Source organism: Diceros bicornis, chromosome X (genome assembly GCF_020826845.1).
Source record: "Diceros bicornis minor isolate mBicDic1 chromosome X, mDicBic1.mat.cur, whole genome shotgun sequence".
NCBI classification, from domain to species: domain Eukaryota; kingdom Metazoa; phylum Chordata; class Mammalia; order Perissodactyla; family Rhinocerotidae; genus Diceros; species Diceros bicornis.
Window position 1 is genome coordinate 34,154,498 of NC_080781.1, and position 21,194 is coordinate 34,175,691.

Genomic DNA, 21,194 nt, shown 5'->3' on the forward strand with positions numbered 1-21,194 from the left:
GGAGACTGAGAAAGAGTAATCAGAGAAAGGGGAAACAAGGAAATGGGAGTCCCAGATGCTAAGTGAGGAGAGATTTTTTTTTTCACAATTATTGTCATTATTGTGTATGCTATTCTCGTTATTATTTAACTTTCTATTTTGAAATAATTTTAGACTTACTGAAAAGTGGTAAAAATAGTGCAGCATTCTCATATTCCCTTCACCCAGCTTTCCATAATTTTAATGACTTACATGACCATAGGACACTTATCAAAACTAGAAAATTAATGTTGGTACAACACTATTAACTAAATTATAGACTTTATTCAAAGTTCATCTGCTTTTCCACTAAACTCCTTTTTTCTGTTCCAGGATCCAATTCATAATCCCATTTTGCATTTAGTTGTGTCTTCTTAGTCTCTTCTAGTCATTGAAGAGAGGAATTTGAGGAGAAAGGAGAGACCCAGGTCAAACGCTAAAGATAAATCTGGTGGGATGACTACAATGAAGATGCCATTAGGTTTGGTAATTGATGGAGTCTATTCCAGTTATAGTGATGCTGACAGCTATGCTTCCAGTATTTCAAATACCAGCAGGGTCACCCATGGTGGACAGGTTTCAGCAGAGGTTCCAGACTAAGACAGACTAGGAAGAAGGACCCAGCCACCCACTTCCACAAAAATTGGCCATGAAAACCCTATAAATAGCAGCAGGGCATTGTCTGATAGAGCGCTGGAAGGTGCGAGGCAGGGTCTGTACACAGGGTTGCTAGGAGTCAGCATTGACTCGATGGCACTAACAACAAATTCTAGTTACTATTGCTGCATAACATAGTAACCCAAAATGTAGTGTCTTATAAGCACAACAATCATTTCATTATCTCTCACTATTTAGAACAGGGCTCAGCAGAGACAGCTTGTTTCTGATCCACAACGTCAGGGCCTTACCAGGAGGACTCTAAGGCTAGGGGCTGGAATCATCTGGACACATCTTCACTCACGTGTCTGGTGGTTGCTGCTGGCTGTCGGCTAGGACCTTAGGTGAGCTATCAGCCAGAGCATCTCCATGTGGCCTCTCCGTTGGTTGCTGGGCTTTCTCTCAGCGTGCTAACTGGACTCCAAGAGCAAGCACCTCAAGAGAACTAGGTGGAAGCCATACCGCTTTTTATAGCCTAGTCTCAAAAGTACCATGGAGTAACTTGTGCCATAGTGACAGGCCTGCTCAAATTCAAGGGGAGACAATATAAACCCCATCTCTTGATAAAAGGGATGTTGATGTGACATTAGAAGAAGAGCATGTGGGGTGGGAGAGCTTGTTGTGGCCATCTTGGAAAATATAATCTGCCACAGGGTTTTCAAGTTTCAGAGTGTGGTGGGGGAAGAAGTCAGAATGAAAGGGATACAGAGTAAATAGCAATCAGGAAGTGGAGGGAGCATGTTGTGTAGTTTTGTAGGTAATTTGGTATTAGAAGGACACAGAGAGCCTTCAGGAAAAAAGTAGGAAGCAAATGTTTATTTTAGAAAGAGAGATCACTTGAATGTGGAGAGAGAGAAAGATTGAAGAGATTAAAGAAATAATTGATGGAACAAGTTCCCTGAGAAAAGCAAGAGAGTCAGCATCCTGCAGTTGCTGAGGCAATGGGCCCTGGAACCAGATAGTCTGGGTTCAAATTCCTGCTTAGCCAATCATTACTGGGTGGCCTTGAGTAAATTACTTCTTCTCTTTGCACCTCAGTTTACCCACCTTCAAAATGAAGGTAATAATAGAACAAACCTTTCAGAGTTGCTATAAATATTAAAAAAGATAAAATATTGGAACTGTGGCTGGCACAGAGTGAATTGCTCACTCCACATTAGCTACAGATAGCTAAGAATCAGGACAGGGGTGGTGCTATTCTGCACAAGGAAAAAGGAGTTATTCTTGGCAAGGAAAGGGGTTACTTTTCTTCAGAGACAGATGAAAAACAAGAAAAGGTAAAGTTTGAAGGCAAGGGGGATGGAATCTAGAGAATTTATGCCTCCACTTGCCTCTGTTTTGTCTTTGAATTAGGGTATCAAGGCACCTAACAAGACTGAGGGAACTGCAGGTGGGGTTGTGAGCTTGTGGCGGGAAGAGAAGGAAGCAGCTGACTTAAAGAATAAAAGTGGGACGGGGAGAGGGCAGTATGGTGGGGGCATGCGGAATACTGGGCCGGGTAAGAAATGGCCGCCCCTTGTCAATGGTCCCACCGAGATGGAATACAATCAGTTTGTAGTCTCCTTCTTAGACACAGTTGTGAGATTTTCCCCAACAGGGTGACTGGTATCAGGGAGGGGAAAATGGGAGTTTGGAATGACCCAGGCGCTTGGGTGGGAAGACCAGGGGAAAGGGTACTGAGGATGCTGATAAGGCCACGACGCTAATGATCGCCAGTGAAGTCCAATGCCAGTCTGAGAGAGAAAGAGGGGAGGATGTTTGCTGAGGAATGGGAGAAGGAGGAGACCCTGGAGGCCCAGAGGACACAGAAGAGTTAGATAAAGGGAATGAAAGAGTGAAAGGACAGGAAACAGTGGTCAGGGAAGGAAATTTCTGAACTCACAGGTTTTCACAGATCTTGGCCAGAGAAGAGATGTCCACCCAATATAATGTGCTACGGCCCTTGACTACTTCCTAGGTTTCTGCCTTCACCTACTTCCTAGCTGGCCTTTCTCATGAAGTCTGCACCCACCCAAAACACACACACACACACACACACACACACACACACACACACACACATTCAGCCTCACTCAGGTCCTCTGAGATCTGTGTAACTGGAGTTTCTGGTTAGAGCATCCCACAAAATCCTTGGCGGCTGCTAACACTCAGCAGAGGGAGAAAGAAAAGCTCAAGAGTGTGGCGAACAGTAAAGAAGTCGCCCAGGGCTAGGGCACCCAGGGCTACTGGGTGTGGTGGGTGACCCAGCCCCCCAGCACCCCTAAGATCTGGCAACTCAGTGTGTGAAATAGGGAGAGTTATTTCCATGTGAAATTTCCCACAGTCTTGTCACCTGGCACATCCTGCCTGGGCGGTGTTGATATAAAAACAACTTGAAAGAAAAACAAACCAGAAAAATGAGGAAGTTCACATTCATTAAGCAAAGCAAACATTTTTTTCCCTTCTAAAATTAACTCTTTGACAGTCTTTCTTGGTGGTTGTCTGTGAAGAAAGGAGGGCAGGAAATAAAAAAACAGTATTGTTTGGATTCAGGGCATACTTCCCAGTCTGTGGGGTTCAGCAAGTTTCTAAAATTATAGAGTTCTTTGCGTTATCTAAACAATAATAACTACAATAATAAAATTTCCCTTTTATTGACAGCTTACTGTGTTCTAAACACAATGACCAGCCCTTTTTCCATATTCTGTGTAATTCTCAAAACACTCCTCTGAGGTAGATGTTAAAATTCTCAATTTACAGAGGAGGACACTTAAAGCTTAGATTAAATAATTCTCTCAAGATAACGCAGTAAGCGATAAAACTAGGATTTGAACCCAAGATTATTTGATCCCCCAAATCCATGCTTATAATCACTATGGTATATGGAAATTTGGAAAAGAAGAAAAATCATCCCCAAAGCAGCATTGTGACATAGCGTTTGGGTGTAGTTTCATCTTGCCTTTTTACATGTTTTCATTTCTGTGTGTGTTTGTAAGTATGAATCTATGTAACTATCATATACTGCTTTGACCAAATTCTCCTCCTCTTTCCAGTTAACATTATGCAACGTTTCTTTTCCCATGGTGCTATACGGTCTTTCTAGCCATCATTTTTAATGGATTCATAATGTTTCATTTGGTAAATGCACCACAATTTATTCTATCCATCCCTTGTAGGTGAAAGTTTAGATTTTGGTATTTGGATTCTGCTGCTATAGCATTCCCACGGATATAGTGTTTTTTTCCATGCATATAGTGTTTATGATCATTTCTTTAGACTAGATTCCTTTGGATAGAAGTGGAATTGCTGAGTTTAGACATATAAACATTTTTATGGATCTTAATTTGTATTTATCAAATACCTTCCCAACATAGTTGCATTAATTGACGTTGTCATCAGCAACAATTTCCCCACACTCTCAACAGCACTAGGTAAGTTTTCAGGCAATTTTGTTGCAGAAAAATGGCACCTCATTATTTTAACTTGCAATTATTTTTTTACTAATGAGGCACGGCATTCTTCTAAATATTGGTGAACTAGTTGTGTTTTCTTGTGGGTGAATTTCTGCTCATGCTCTTTACCCATTGAAATATTAGCAACTGAGTGCATTTCTTTTCTTCCCATCTTCTGATCTCTGTGTAAAGAACTTTACTGCAAGTATTTTATAAATATTGTGTTCATATATATGATTTATATATAAACAAATATTTTCAACTTTGAAGTTAAGCTGGTTGGTCCTTTTCCTTTCTGGTTTGTTCTATCATTTCAACACAGAAAGTTCTCTTTCCCACAGAGTCTTGCTAAATATACACTTCTATTTCCTTCTGCTTTTTCTACCAGATTTTATATATATTTTTTTCATCCATGTGATATTCTTTTGTGTGTATAGTGAAAGGGAATGGCTAACTCTAATGAAGACCACCAGCCCTAGCTTGAACAATGAAATTCATAGATAATCCAACAACGACGACAACAACAATAAACAGAAACCAACTAATCGTTTCGAATTATTCTTCTGCTAAATCTTTCCAAAGAACTGATAGATTATGTCATAAAATTGACTGGGGAAAGTTTATTTCCCTTGTCCAGCCTTTCGTTGAAGGGCTGATAAACTGTGAAATGACTCAAAGGAGAGCAGACAAAGGGCCTGGGTAGCCCATAAACTGGTCAATAAACCCTCCTCTCCCCAACAATTGACAGGTACATATGGAGCTCCCAGCACCAAGTCAAGAACTCAATGAGATAGTAAGAGGGTGCAGAGACTAGTTTTCAGTCTTTGCATTTCTAGACTTCTCTGCAGAATTTGATACTGTTGGCCAATTTACGGAACCTTCCTTGACTTCCCTTATATAATCTCCTGCTCTCCTCTGACCTCTTTGGCTATACACCACCTCCTCTGCTGGATCCCCTTACGTGGCCCTCTCCTTTAATGTTTACTTTTCCTGGAATTTGTCTTCAACCTTCTTTGTTCCTCCCTCAGCCCACTTGCCTTGGATGAATTCATCTGCTCACATGGCTTCAATTACCATCTACATTCTGATGACTGCAAAATCCACATCTCCTCTGAGACCATCCACCCATCGCCCACAGGACTTCTCCATCTGGAGGTCCCCACCTGTGCTTTGAAGCCATTGGACCCCAAAGGAGCTCACCAGCCCGCCCTCTCAGCACCACCAAAATAGCCTCTTTGGTTTCTGTCCCTTGGATACTCTGGCTCAGTGAGGGTCCTCAATTTCCATCTGGTCACTCAAAGTAAAAATCTTGGAGTCAGACACCCCTGACTTTTCCACACTGCCCCATCCAGTCCTTTCTAGTCTGCCTTCTTCAAATCTCTTAAATCCTTCTCTGCCAATTTTATCCATGTGCCACCTCCCTGATTTCAGCACTCATGTGGACTGTCATAGTAGTCTTCAGACTGGCCTCCTCTCCTCACCTTCAGGGACTTTCCCTGACAAGACACACAGGGCCTTCTATGATCGGGCCTCTGTTTACTTCCCCTTTCTTATTTCTTTTGCCTCCATCACTTACACCCCACACAGTAGCCAGGTGAATTGTGGTTCCTTCAACCACACCATGATTTTGCACATGCTGTTCCTACTGCCTGTAATGCCATCCCTTGCCCCTGTGGTCCTCATTTCCAAGCCTTTGCTTATTTTAGTGGGTCTCCTTGGCTATACCCTGGCTAGACTTCGCATGTACTCTGTGAAGGTAGAGATGAGACCCAGACCCCACTGGCCTGCCCCTGTCTCATCCTCTTGGGGCTCATCTCCAGGAACAGACACATACCATTCAGTGAGGTTCGCTCTAATGAAGGTGATGGTTGGTCTAAATCCAGGTCAGAAAACTGGATAAAGTGTTTTTTTGCTTTTTAGGGCTTATTTAGGGGCTGCTGACTTGTGAGAAAGCCAAGATGAAGTACAATTTGATTTCCATTTTTTAAAAAAGAAAACTCACGTGTGTTTCATTCTTCACACTTGGATGCTCTTTAGTATTCTTTGTAAGATTCTTTCTCCAGGGTGGCTTAGCTGAGCTATGTGGCTCTCACATAAGCTGCGGGGCCAGACCTGCATTTGCATACATAATCAGAACTGCCTGTCTGCACTAGTCTCTCCAGCAAGCAGCTCACTGAGAGAAGGCTCGGGCTGCCCCCGCAGATGTGGGTGGCATCTTTCCGGCTAGGAGGGCACCTGACTGCTCAAAACAACACAGTTCCTGAATACCAGCATGATCCCCATGCCGGCAAATTGGGCCAGCAGGCCCGGTGTCCTTGATCAATCATTCCTGTGACATTTATTGGGCATCTACTGTGTGTAGGGCACTGTGTGGCTGTTGAGGTCCCGGTCTTAGGTTGGGTTTCCCACAAAGCAGACTCTGAGACAAGGTCTAAAATCCAGATAGTTTATTCAGGAGACTCCCTAGGAGGCACAAGTGAGAGAATGAGAAATTGAGACAGGGAAGGAAGAAAAGCCAATGACGGGTGCTTTAATGAGCAACTTACTGCTGTGGGCAACTGGGGTGCAATCTCCCTGAGGACTCTCTGAGGCACCGTGTAGAACCTGCTGGGAATCCTCTCTCCCTGGAGGCCGAGAAGCCTGGGGCATCAATGCGCCAACTCTCATCCCAAGGGCCATTAACTGCCTTGGCCCCAGGCGTATTAGCTTCCCTGCACTTCAGGTTTGTGCCTACCCGCAGCAGAGCAAGCTCCTGAGGTGCTGTGGAAACCCTGAGGCCCAGGAGCCGGGAAAGGCAGGCTCTCGAGGTGGGAAGTTGTCAGTGTACTTTGAAGCTGCCCACCATGGCTGCAGGTAACTCAGGTGGGTCAAGGTGATATGGTCAAGGCAATGAAGGACGAGACATCAACAGGATTGTCTACAGATAGGGAGGTGAATTACATATGGTACCTCTGCCTTCAAAGAACTCGCCACCTTATGGGAAAGACAAACAGGCCAACAATCTAACCATTAGCTGCTGGGATAAGTCCTGGCTCAAAGATATATACAAGCCACGTGGGGGAATATGATTTGCCCTGGGCTGGGAGAGGTGGAAGATCAGTGACATCTTTCAGGAGGACATGATATTTGGGCTGAGCCTTGAAAGATGCACATTCCTCAGGCAAGAAGGAGGAGCAGTGAACTTCAGGGAGCACAGGCAGCGAGCCCCAAGTGTGCAAGGTATGTGTAGTGAAGCACAGGCCACCTGGCATGGCCAAAGCTTTGGCTGCTTTACAGGGAGCAGTGGGTGATGTGGCCAGAATGTAGGCTGTGGCCAGATTGTGCAGGAACTTGAATATACCAGAAGAAGGCATTTGCACTGCAGCCCCTAGGAGGCAACAGGAGCCTATCAGTGCTTAAATAGCGCCATGTTCTGAGCTTTAGAAAGCTCCCTCAGAGAGCAGCTTGAAGGGTGGGTTGGATGGCAACAGGTGAAATTGGAGCCCAAGGATCATGGTTAGGAGGCGTTTCAGTCAGGCTCTGGGCAGGAAACAGATGGCACTTTCAAAAGGAGTGGAAGAGTTCCCAGACACCAGAGAGTCCAGTCCCACTGCTACAGAAGAAGGCCACTTGACAGGAGCTGGGGGCTTAGGTAGAGGAAAGCAGCCAGGGCCAACCTCACACTGGCGGGAAGGGCGAGGGAGACAGAGGAGCAAATACTCCAACCTCTCTGGCTGTCCACTCTCTTAGCTCCTGCCTGAGATGCCCATTGGTTAAATCCAACCAGAAGCCAGATGGCAGTTGATGCTTCTGCCCCATTGATGCATCCCACAAAGGCTGGACTTTCGAGGCTCAGAGCAGAGTGGAGAAACACAAAGGGTGGGTCTGCAGGAGCAAACGGGGTGTTCAGCCCAGGAGGTCCCTGTAATTGGCCAGGTCAAATATGACAGCAGGTGAGTTAGTTTTCAGACCATGGAGTCTGAGGAGTCTGTGGCACTCTCTAGTGGAGGTGGTGAGTGATCTGAGGACACAGGGCTGAAATTCCTGCCACTAAAGAATCATTTCTTGGGTGTCAGTCTCCTTCTAATGAGCACATACTTCTGAGAGGGGTAAGGCTTTGTCTATTATCCACCTTTAACTTCTGTATAAAATGGAGTGTTGATGGTGAGTAAGGGCAAAGCCTGAACGAATCTTTGAGAAAAAGGGCCTTGTGGAGAGAAGCCATCATAGGTCTCCATGGAGCCATGTTGGAACCTTGGTAGCCACAGAACAACAGGAGGGGAAGGGAGACAGCACAACTCTGGAGACAAAGAGCTAAGGGAAGAGAGTGTGGGAGGACACTGGAGAAAAGCTTAGCCTGGGCTGCAAGCGCCAAGGCCTGCGCTTAACCAGGAGTCTGTGAGAAAGAGGCCAGCTTCATGGAAATCCACCTACTGTACACACACACTGCATGCACACACACATGCACACAGGCAGTACACAAAGATAACCCCTGCAGATTAGTCTGGTAGGACTGCTGTAACAAAGTGCCACAAACTACTTGGCTTAAAAAACAGAGATGTATTGCCTCACAGCTCTGGAGGCCAGAAGTCCAAGATCAAGGTGTGGCAGGGCCATGCTCCTTGTGAAGGTGTGAAGGAAGGATCTGGTCCAGGCCTGTCTTCCAGCTTCTAGTAGTTCCTTTGATTGTGGCAGCATAACTCCAATCTTCACATGGCATTCTCCCCATGTGCATGTCTGTCTCTGTGTCCAAATTTCCCCTTTATAAAAGAACACCAGTCATATTAGATTAGGGCCCATCCTGATGACCTCATCTTAACTTGATCATCTGCAAAGACCATGTTTCCAAATATGGCCACATTCTGAGGTACTGGGGGTTAGAACATATCTTCTTTTGGAGGGACATGATTCAACTCATAATGTCCCCCAGTGCTCACATGGAGTTGGTGTGACCCGCCTTTCCCTAAGTCAATCTTTTTATGGGGTCCAAGGAGTCTTGGGGATGTTGAGAGCATTAACTCAGCAATCCTCCCTAGGGCCACAGAGTGTAGGGATGACATGAGCCCACAGGGAGAGGAGTCCTCCCTGGAGGGCCTTAAGGGAATTTTTTTAATACACACACAGAAAATGTAGGCATAGAGATCCATAGTTGAATTTCAAATACCCAGAAACTACAAGAGTATCACGGTACATTTATTAAGCACTTGAGTCATGCCAATATCTGGGCTTGGATTTCCCCAAGCAGACCATGAGACAAAGATCCGGGTGCAATGATTTATTCAGGAGGCACTGCGAGGGGGTGGAGCAGTTAGAGAGGGGAGAGGGGAAAGCCAGTAAAGGGTGAGCAAATGACTGTGTTACCACAGTGGGCCACTGGGGCTCAGTGCCTCCAGAGACCGCTGAGAAACTATGTAGGGCACGCCTGGGTGTGGGAGCTGGGGTTTTTATCTACCAACTGCCATCTCTCACTGCTGGAGGGGCAATTGCTCAGGCAGAAAGAGGCAGGAAGCCACCAGCTGACTGGGAGCTAACTGCAGTGAACCTCCAGGCTGGGCCACAGGCAGGTGGGTGGAGCACGAATAGCTTCTGCTAGCCCCAGGCGCCGCACTTGAACCTCAGCACAGAAGCAAAGTAGGTATTATTACCCTCACTTTGCAGATGAAGAAACCAAGGTTCATGGGGTTCAAAAACATTCTAAAATTCACCAAGTTAGTAAGTGGTCTATCCAGGATTAGAATCCGTTTCTGTATGATTTTTAAGCCAATATTCCTAACTACAAAACTTTATGACTGCTCAGCTGATAAGAGTGTTTTGTGTTATGTTATTCTAATAAGATGAGATTTTTTTTCTGCATTGGATCGGGAACTAAAACTGACACCAAGTAGAGACACAGTGACCCCGGGCAGATCGCTTACACCTCAGTCACCAGCCTTTGGAATGTGAGCTTAATTCTCCTGGGTTTCTCCTCACAGTGCCCTGAGATTTGTTTCTGAGATGTGCTGGAAAGGAGAGGCCCCTGCCTGGACGCCCTGCCAAGGCCTGTCAGGGGAGAGTGGTTTGATGTCAGGACAGAGGCCCATGGCAGTCACACCCAAGTTCCAGTTGGCGTCCATGTGGTCCCCGGCTTCTGTGGACTCTCCCTTTTCCAGACTTGCCACTGCCTGTCCCTTCCCAGCTGTTCGCAAGGCCTGGGGCGGCAGGGAGAGCCTGCAGAGGGGCCGCTTAAGTCTCTTGCCACCTACCGCTGCGATGACATTCTCCCCTGGTTGGCGTGGAGTGACAGTGATAGATTAAATGCACCAATTAAATTAGATCCTATTTTAAAGAGCTTGAGCTGGATTTACTTTTAATTATAGTGCTGTGCTCGCTGATGAGGTATTGTCGAGGACTTAACAATTGGTTGATTGTGCATCCGAGTGTTCAGAGCGCAGTTTCTGGGGAGAGGCAGGGGAGGGCTTTCTTCCTGAGGAGCTCCTTGGGATAAGACAGAGGAGGGAAGAAGAGGCAGGGAGAGAGGGAGAGAGGGGAGGATGTCTTGTCTCCACTGAGACTCCATCTCTCTTCTCATTTTCTGCTTTATGAGTCCCATGTTACTTGGAGGTTTAATGAGCCCAGCATAGGATAGAGAAATGGGCCAGAGGCCATGGAGTCGTTCTGGCTTGGGGCCCCATCCTGCCTCTGCCCTACTTGACTGAATGTGTTACCCAGGCCAAGGTAACTAAACTGTCCTGCTGTTTTCTTTCAGTGAGTCATTCATTCATTCATTTTAACAAGTATTTATTGAGCTTCTAGAATGCACTGACACTGTTCTAGGTGTTGGGAATAGAGCGATGGACAAAACAGGAAAATATCTCTGTACTCGTGGAGCTCACATTCTAGTGGTGGTGGGGGGGTGGGCAATAGACAAACATATTACCCAACAACAGGTAGTGATAAATGCTGAGAGGAAAATAAAGTAGGGTAAAGGAGCGATGGACAGGAGACTCTGTTTTAGACAGTGAGCAGGGAAGGTCTCTCTGAGGTTGATGTTTGAGCAAATTCCCAAAGTAAATGAGGGGTTGAGCTGTGTGGTTATCTGGAGGAATAATATTCTAGGCCAAGGGAGGAATGAAAGCAAAGACCCTGCCCCTGGTCAGGTGGTGTCCCTGTTGCCCCCTAGACCCTCCACCATGCTACCAGCTAAAGCCTATCCATGTGACCACTTCTCTCTGCCTTTAGAGAGGCAGGCTCTTGGATCTTTGTGATCACCCTGCTGGGGGTCCAGTCACCGGAGATGCTGATCTACAAACGTGTCTGGCTCACGCACTGATTAAATGATGCACCTTGGCTCTCCCCTTTGAGGAAACTACTTTTGGGACCTGATTCTGTTGTAACAACAAAGAAGAAAATTTAGGAACAAAAGCCCATAAATCCAGACGCTTGGGTTTTGGCTCCTGTTTTGCCTGCCACTTACAAATCAAGTGAATTTGGGCAAATCTCTCACCCTTCTGAGCTTCAGTGTTGTCATCTGTAAAGTGTAAAATGAGTCCTTTGTACTAGACTTACAGTACCTTGTAGCTAAGGGTGGGGGCAGCGGGCAAGATTTTGTGAATCATGGAATCATGAAAAGGGAGAGGGAAAAGGCCTAGGAAGAGGTCAGAGAAGCCTCCAGCCTTAGCCCCTGGACATCAAGAGTTTTCAGAAATCTTTGTCTTCAGCTTAGAAGTGACAGCCCCGTTGGTGGCTGGAGTGGCAGAGAAGTTCTTCCCCTGACTCAATTTGGGTCCCTAGAAGGAGAACTGAGACAAGAATTCAAGTTCAAGCAGTTTATTTGGGAGGTGATCCCAAAATACACTAATAGGGAGAGTAAGGAAGTGAGACAGGGCATCATCAAGCCAGTTGCCACTGTGGGGACATTGTGAGTCTGTGTAGAACACATGCCTCAGAATTCTACCACCTGAGGGCAGAGAGCCGGGGCATTTATACACCCAGTGGTGTCAGTCAATTGTTGAGAGTTGCTCTGGGGCATTGGGAGTGGTGTTGGCAATTCTGACCCTCAGCAGCAGCAGGCAAGTACACTTCTAAACTTGAGGAAGCCCTGAGATGAAGGAATGAAGGAGCTTGTGGTTGTAAGTTGGGTGGCACTCACTAAAGCGAATACGAACAAGATTCTGACAACAGGACTTGTGCAGCCACCAAAACAGGCAGCACCTCCCCAGATCAACCTTGCAGGCAAGAGGCCCCAACTTGGGCTCCAGAGCCACACCAGGGAGGGCCACTCTTCAGCAGTAGGTGGCAGGTCTGCTCCCTGGTCCAAGGTCCACACCCATGTGGTCAAGCCTCTGGCCTTTGGGAAGTAGCAGGAACAGGAAGCAGGAAAGGGAAGCCCAGCTGAGAGAGACTGAGGTTAGTGCCCTGTGAAGTTCAGTACGCCATGGAAATACGATGTGCTCAGCCCCTCAGATGGCGGACAAGCCTGGCAGATGGAGATGTCTCTGTGTGTTGCCCCCTGCAGGAGATGCCATTTCCTGACTGACAAGAGAGTGGTTGGCAGTATTACCATAGAAACCAATAAGACCCACCCAAAGACCCTGTAGTGATGGAAGAGACGGAGTGGAGACCAGAATTCCAGGGAATGTACCTCTATGGCAGGAGGCCAAAGCCAAAGATAGATAGTTTCCTTGCTCTTGACATTGTAATTGTGACCCATATTACACATACAAGCGTGCGCGCGGGCGCGCGCACACACACAGACACACAGACACTCCGCCCTAAGCTGGTTGGGGCCTGGGAAAACACCTGTCACAATGTTGTGCCGACTTGCTGTGTAAGCAGGAACAAGTGGGTGTCTCTGTTTTCCCCTCCATAAAATGATTCAGATGGTACCGGTTCCTTGGCCTCCACCGTGGGAGGCAGCAAGAGCTGATGAAAGAACGTCTGAGAGGCATTTGGAGCATCTTGAAAGAAAGAGGTTGTCAAGAATTCCTGTTATGAAATGCTCGTTTTCCTTTCCTTTTTAATTCGAAACCTTATGCGTTTTCAAATTGCATTTAAGATATTTCAGACTAGCAGCTGTTCTGAGACCACAAGCCATCCAGAGCCACTGACCACAAAGTTAAGGTAAAAATAAAATCCGAATTAAGAAGATGTGCTCCTGACTTGTGGTCAGATTCCAGGTTGGATCTTAAAAGCTTCCTCTCTGGCCAGCTTCCTGTGCTGACCCCCAGGCTCACTTAGCTCTGGGCTGCTGCGTCTTCCTTGCCATTATAGATTGAAAACAGGAAATTAAGGGGCCTGTTGGGGGATGGTAAAGCTTGAAACAACTTCAGAGAACAAGCTGATGAAGTCATAGATCTTATCTGCCTGCCTTTTCCTTGTCGGGTTTCTTTAAAGATAAGGTAGTGAATCAAAATGTTCTGCCGTTTTTTTTTTCAAGATGGAAGAAGAGGAGGATTTCTTTAATACCCCTTTCCCTCCCAGTGTTTCCAAAGATAACCAGATGAGAGAAATGCCTCGATCATGTGCACGTGCATGTAAAATGCGATTACAGGACAATTTCCCCATCTTGGTCCCTGAGGGCTGGGGGAAGAGCAGGAGGAGGGATGAGGCTTGGGATGGAAAGGAGGCAGGTAGCCACTGGGGCCTCGTGTCATTGTTGTTGATGATGATGTTTTTGTTGTGCTTATTGTTTTATTAAGGCAGGGTGCAAGCCAGAGGGGACACTGTGGGCCTATGGCCAGTTTGTGCGGTGGAACTAAATGAAGATGACTGTCAGAGGATGAAAGAAAGGGGAAAATGCTGTGTGTCGAGGTCCTGCCTGTGAGATGTGGGGTACACCTAGCAGGAATGCGAGCCCCGTGGGCATATTCATAAGTGCTGGGTCCCCCAGGTTGGGCTGGGTCGGGCAGCAGTATTATATTGTGAGTGGCTTGAAGCAGCCTAGGAGGACAAGTGTGAGATGGGGTGAAGGCAAGAAGGCATCCAACTGGCCACTCAGGTCTGAGGGGTGAGACCGGAACAATGAGCCATAAGTACAGATATTGAGGGGAGCGGGGAAGGTGGGAGGCAGGGGTGGGACAGCTTAGGGGGAGAAAAGACCTTAGGGTATAATGACTAAGGACAGAAGCTTTGGAACCAGCAGATCTCAGTTCAAATCCAGCTCTGCCACAGGCTTGTGACCCAAGCCTTTTTTTTTTTTTCCCATAAAATTGGTTGATATCTATATCATGGGGTTGTTATGGAAATTAAACAAGTTAACGTTTTAAAAAGTGCTTGAGGCTGTGAACTGTGTAGGGGGCTGTAAGGATGTATTTATGTGGTTCCTGCAAAATAGTGCTGGGGGAGGGGGGGCCTGCCAGGTTAAAGGGAAAATGCAAAGGTAGACACTAAGCTTATTTATGAAACAGCTTCTATGGCCTTTTGGTGAACCTAGAGAACAATTTACATCTGGCAAAGCAAAACTGTGATGAGCAAGAGGTTCTGGGTTTTGTGAGCTGTTTGGGGCAGCCCACTGGGAAAGGAGGCCCCTGACTCTCTTAAGCAGTAGACACCTAGCCTTGGCCCTGCCCCACCCTGCCAAGGGTGATGGATGTGGGTCAGGCCCTACAGAGGCCAGGTTTCTCTCTTGAGGCCATTAGCAAAGAGGAACTTGCAGGAAATGAAGAAGAAGGGATCTTTGGGGTGAGGGAGACTGGGGAGGGATGGCGGGATAATACAGCAGAGGTTGGGGCAGGGGGCATTGTGCAGTGCACAACCTGCATAGCTGTACAGAGAAGCCTAGGGGTGGGGATGTGAGAAGAAGTAGAGCAAATTAGAGAAGAAAAAGGCAACAGGCAGGGCAGCAAAGAAGTACACAGGGGATGACTATTCCAGGTTTGATTTTATGCACAGCCCAAGACAGCTGAAGGACTGTTGCCTTTGAAGTTCTCTCTTTCACTGAAAAGTTTAATGTAAATCTAAAAGCACAGGCCACAGGCCATGTGCTTGTTCCAAAAGAAGGAAAAAAGAGAAAATGAATTAGTATCCCTGGGAGAGGGACTCAGCAAACAGGCTTATTGTCCTCTCCCACCAATCTCTGCACCTCTCATAGGGGCACCAACATGGAAGGAAGGATCCTCCAAATATTTTCTCATCTCTGCTCATGGGCCCCAGGTTCCCACCTCCTCCCACCCCCTAGGCCCTGGGGAGCTCGCTTCTGATTAGGGCAGAGCCTCCTGTGTTCACATTCACAAATGAGTATTAGCCTTTGAAAACCCCTTCTGGGTGAGCAGAGGCTTCCAGGTGAGGCATTTTAATGAACTTCCTCCAGGCATCTTGGAGCAGCCTGGCATTACCACTGGACACTTGGGAGCCAGGCTCTTCTGGGTGGGGGAAGGGTGATTGGAAGCATTTACACCCAGCTCACCAGCTCACGGGTTCAAGATGCCCCCACCACACACAGATATGTGCAGGAGGAGCCAGAATGGCCCTTCGAGGCAATGGGCTCTACTCTCTTTGCCAGTGATTCTCAGCCCTGGCTGCCCAGTAGAGTCACCAAAGGAGCATAAAAAAATTCTGTGCCCAGGTTCCGCCCTGAATCAATGGAATTAGAACCTCTAAGCATGGAGTCCAGGCATCCATATTTCTTAGAACCTCCTCCAAGTGATTATAACCACCAAGGCTGAGAAATTACTACTCTAAGAACTTAAATGACTTCAAGTAGCAACTCACATTCCCTCTCTGGGCCTCAGTTTACCCACCAGCAAAACAAAGGTGTTGGACTTCGTAATCTGTATATCCTATTAGTTCTAATATTCTGCAACTCTGTGATTGAGCAGCAGGTAAGACACCCATAAAGTGTACTCATGAGTACACAGGCACTCAAAACACACACACACACACACACACACACGCACACGCACACACACACAGTCTCTCCTGCTCTATTCCACAACTTTCAACTTGTCCCTCTCAGTGTGCAGAAGTCCTTGATCTCCACTGCTCCTCCAGCCCTACCCTTCCTTCCCCAAAGGGACTATCAGAAAATTCCAGAAACATTTTAGATAGAAGACCAAAAGTCAAAAGTCCTGGGGCAATAACAAGAAGGTGAGTTTGCTGAGAGAACTGAAGAGGGAGACACAGGTTCCCAGCCTGGAAGTGCCCTGGAGGTCCCATCCATCCCTCTGATTATTCCTGAGGAAACTAGACTCCAGAAGGAGGTTGGTTGTCCAAGGTCACTTAGGTAGTTAGTGGCAGAGCCAGGGCAAGTTCAGGACCCAAGTATGGTCTAAGGACCTTATGCATCAGAATGATCCAGGGAGTGGCTTAAAATGCATGTTCCCAGGCTCCATCCCAGATTTAACGTGGCAGACTCCTCGTGTGTGTGTGCGCGCACGCGCGTGCGTGAGCGAGCAGGGCAGTAATCTGATTTTAAATCTGCTTTCCTAGTAAGACCAGAACTATTCTGCACACCACTGTCCTGAAAGCAAGGAAACAGACCTGGCGTGCTAGAGGCCAACTAGCCCAGGGGCACCCCCACATCTGCCCTTTCCTTTCAATCCTGAGACCTGGGACAAGTGTCGGGCTCATAAGGCTTGGCGGTGAGAAATTCTCAGTGCACGTCACTCTTTCTTGGAGAGCTGGGTGGCTCAGTGATGGCGAGTGGTGAGACAGTGATGGGAGGCAAATGACCCAACTGTGACCCAAGGCTGGTGCCTGACTGGATGGACTGAGGTCACAGGGCCATTACTGGCACCCTTCCCCACCGGGATCCCGCTGGAGGAGTGCCTGTGCTGAAGGGAGCCCCGGTCAGCAGCAGCAGCCCAGCCCGTCAAGGAGGTCAAGGCTGAGTTCAAGGGCACGGCTGTGACATGGGCAAGGCCAAATTGTGGTCCGAGTCAGATTGGATCTCATTCACCCTTTTGTGGCTCAGCAGACGTTAGATCTGCTGTCTTTTGACTCTGCCCCGACTATAATCCCTTAGTGAAACTTTAAACTTGAGGGCCTGCTCTGCACAAGGCTGTCTGCCAGCCGCTTCTGTTCGCAGACAGGGGCGGTAAAAATAACCGTGGGTGGCATGAAGTGAGCACCTGTTATATGCCAGGCTGTGTGCTAGGTGCTTTACAGACATTTCCTTATTTGATCCATACGAGTGTGGTAGGCAGGATAATGGCCCTCAAAGATGTCCACATCCTAATCCCCAGAACCTATGAATGTTACCTTATCTGACAAAAGGGACTTTGTAGATGTGATTAAGTTAAGGACCTTGAGATGGCGATATTAGCCTGGATTATCTGGGTGGGCCCAGTGTAATTGCATGGGTCGTTACTAGAGAAAGGCAGGAGGGTCAGGGTCAGAGAAGGAGATGTGAGGATGGAAGCAGAGGTTAGAGATGAGAGAAGATGCTACACTGCTGTCTTTGAAGAAGGAGGAAGGGGCCGTGAGCCAAGGAATACAGGCAGCACCGAGAAGCTGGAAAAACAAGGAAACAGATTCTCCCCTATTGCCTCCAGAAGGAACACAATACTGCTGCCACCTTGATTTTAGCCCAGGGAGACCCATTTTGGAATTCTGACCTCCAGAACTGTAAGAGAATAAGTTTGTGTTGTTTTAAGGCAATGTTTGTGATAATTTGTTATAGCAGCCATAGGAAACTTATATAATAGTTACTCCCACTTCATACATAAGAAAATAGAGTCTCTGAGCAGTAGAGGACTTTCCGAAAGTCACTCTGGTGAGTGGCATAGTCAGGATCAGGACCCAGGTCTGTCTACTCCCAAACTCTGTGCTGTTTTTAACTCTGTCTCCTACTATATCCTTGTCTTTCTTTCATTCATGCAATTGCCTATGGTGTGCCAGCCACTGGGCTCAGCCCTGGAGTTACAATCAGGAACACAACAGCCTCAAGCCTCGCTCTTAGGAGCTTCCACTCCATCGTGGGGGACTGAGTAAATAGGCAATGACAGTACAGGCCATCAGGGCTGGGCTGGGGCAGGGGGAGCTAGGGTGCTTGTGAGAACATAAAGAGCAGGACCTGTCCCACACACGCAGGGTCAGGAAAGGCTTCTCAGAGGAAGGATGAGTCAGGGCTGGCCAGAGTGGGGAGTGGAGTACACAGAGAAGAGAGAAAGTGAGCTTCAGTCTCTTCCTACTGCCCCTCCTCCACACTCCACTATCATGTTATGCAAATCATTCACAGTGGACATTTTTGCGGGTCTGCCTTCTTTGGGTAAGAAGGATCCTTGACTTTCCCGTAGAGAACCATGCCTCCTCTGCAGCCGTGCTTTGGGTGGAACTGAGCACATCTCAGGTCCCGGAGTGGGGCTTAAACCAATTCAAGACCCTCTCCCCTTGGCCAAGTTTGTACCTCTGAGTCAATGCTGGAGCCTCTGGGTGGTAAGGGAGTCAAGGGGGGGAATGTTCCTCGTCCTTCTCTTCCTTTTTCTGGAGCTAATGTAAGAAATTTTCTCTTCCGCTGGATGATGAAGGGTGAAGGCAGGACACTTGGCTACACCTGGGCCACCTACAACCAAAAGAGGAGGGCTTGTCAGTGGTCCAGCAAGTGTGAGGCAAGTTGAGGGCCTCTGAACTGCATCGTATTGTCATGGTTTGCGGAGAGGGGCCGTAGAGGGAAGTGAGGGCATGGCTGGAAAGCCTGGCAGGAGAGATGTTTGTATAAGAACCCATTGTATCACGGGAAAGATAATCGCGGGCTGGGGCAGAGTTTCCTCTTGGGCTTTCAGGCAATGGCTCTGCCCTGGAAGCTAAGCCCCAGTCTTGTACCTGAGTATCGGCCAATAAACATTTGTTAAATGAATGAATGAATAAATGAATGCTGAACGAGAGCAAAGGGCAGCTAGGAGCACAGCAGAGCAAATGTGTTGCCCTGTAATAGCTGTTAACTGACCTCAGGAGGAAAGATGTGGAGCCCCTGACAGAGAGAGGGCTCTGACTTTGGGGGGAGTGGGGACTGAGCCAAGAGGAGCAAGCCATGCCTAAATGGGTGAGTAGATGAAGGACAATTGCCTCTGAACAGAAACCATGGGGGTGGGGCTGGGGCAGGCTCACCTAAGGCCCATCCTGGAGTAGCCAAGTGAAAGTTCAAGCCAGAATTCTAGAAATTTCACTGAATGGGGCCAGAGCTGGTGACTATTCTTGGTACTGTTATTGGGGGCCTTTTTTCATTCACACTTAAGCATGATGGAGAAAAAAAATTGATTATTTGAAAAACTAGATCCAGCTTCCCCAGTCTGAGGCCCTCAACTCGCCTCACACTTTAGTATTTAACTCACTTTGCAAACACCCATCTGGCAATGTCTCTTCTCTCTGACCTGCTGCTACCCTTCCCTCTCTCTCCGCATACCGTAATAAGTCCAGGCACCACCTGAGCTCACTTGTCCAACGAGTCAGAAAAAAACAAGGAAATCTTTTTCGGCCATGGTGCCATTACCATCACTCACCAAATGGTCCTCGTGTCCATCAGAAGACATATTTCAGAATATTCACAGCAATATGGTTTGGAATAGCCAAACTGGAAGCAGCCTGGTGTCCATCAGCAGGGGAGAAGATAGAGAAATCAGGGCATATTCAGGCATGGTGGAAGGAAGATGAGCAGCTACATGCAGCAACACAGATGAGTCTCACAACCATGATATTGAGCAAAAGAAGCCACATAGAAGAGTCTAGACTGCATGCGTCCATTTTTATATGTATATATTTCAAAGGCAGGTAAAAGTAAATTGTGGTGTTAGGAATTAGGATGGATAGAGTGGAGGGAAGGGATATGACCGGAAGAGGAATGAAGGAGGCTACTGGGGTGCTGGTAATGCTGGCTGTTTTGACATGAGAGTAACACTTTGGTAATTCATTGGGCTGGACACTCATGGGTTGTGCACTTTTCTGCATGTGTGTTTTACTTTATAATAAAAAAAGTTTGGAGTCTATAATGCCATTACCCGGGAAAAAGGAAAATTTACATAGCTGGTGCTGCCCAGTCTGAGGCTCACCTTGCTGTCTCATGCTGTGGGGACCCAGGCACATGACTCCAAGGGTTGTGCCCGGCTGTGGTGGTCCCAGATCACAGTAGGCCTGGGCTCCTGGGATCACTTTTTTATTTTTAGACATCGGGTTCACTAGACACCCATGTAGATGTGAAGTTTTCCAAGGGCACACCTGTGGTTTCAAAGGACTGGGTCAGGAGAGGTGTGGAATGCCACTCAGCAGCGCAGCCTCTCCTTTCCTCCTCGGGCACAGACACCTTATCAACACAGGGCTTCTTGCTCTGCAACTGACTTTCAGTCCATCAGGGATGGTCTAAAGCCATCCTGGACCCCCAAAGAGAAGAGGTCAAAGTTTCAATCCCTTTTCTCCTATCAGATCTCTTGCTCCCTATGTAAATTTGCCTGCACCTTCCCTAGAGAATATCGAGTTCCTCCTCCCCGAGATTTAGGCAGGTGCAGGGACAGCCTTTGTCAAGCCTTCTCAGTAACAGTGGGTGTCTGCTTGCCTTACAGACATGAAACTGAAATGTCCAGCTTCAATGATGGGTTCATCATGAACAAAAAGGTCTGCTTCCTGGGGATTTTAGGTCTCCTCTGCTAGGCATAAAGAAACTGATAAGTCTTAAGGATTAACCTCTCTGCCTCCTTGGTTCCCAGCCTCATAACTTCCCATCCCTGCTCTTCGCACAGCTGTAAATGTTTCTATAGTCAAGATCATCTCGTTTGTTTCTGTACCTTCACTCATAGCACAGTGCCTGACCATGGTGAGCCCACCCTAACAATGTTGGTTGAATGAATAAGTGAATGATGGGCAAATCCACAATCATCCCCATAGCCTGGCTGGTGGAGATTTCCAAGAGTGTGGCTTGAGTAGAAAGCCACCTTTTGGTTTAAGAACCTGGACAGGAGGGAAAGCGAGAGGGCAAGGGAGAGGAGAGGGGGAAGGACAGAGGGAGAAGGGGGGTAAGGAAAAGGAGGAAAGGGGAGAGAAGTTCAAGGAAAGAGGGAGGGAGGGAGGAGAGAAGAAAGGGAAGGAGGCAAAGGAAGGGAGGAGGGAGGGGAAGGGAGAGGGAAGGGAAGGAAAGAGGAGGAGAAGCAGAAAAAAAGAAAGAGAAGGAAGCTGTTGTTAAGAGCCAGGAAAGGTCACTAGCTA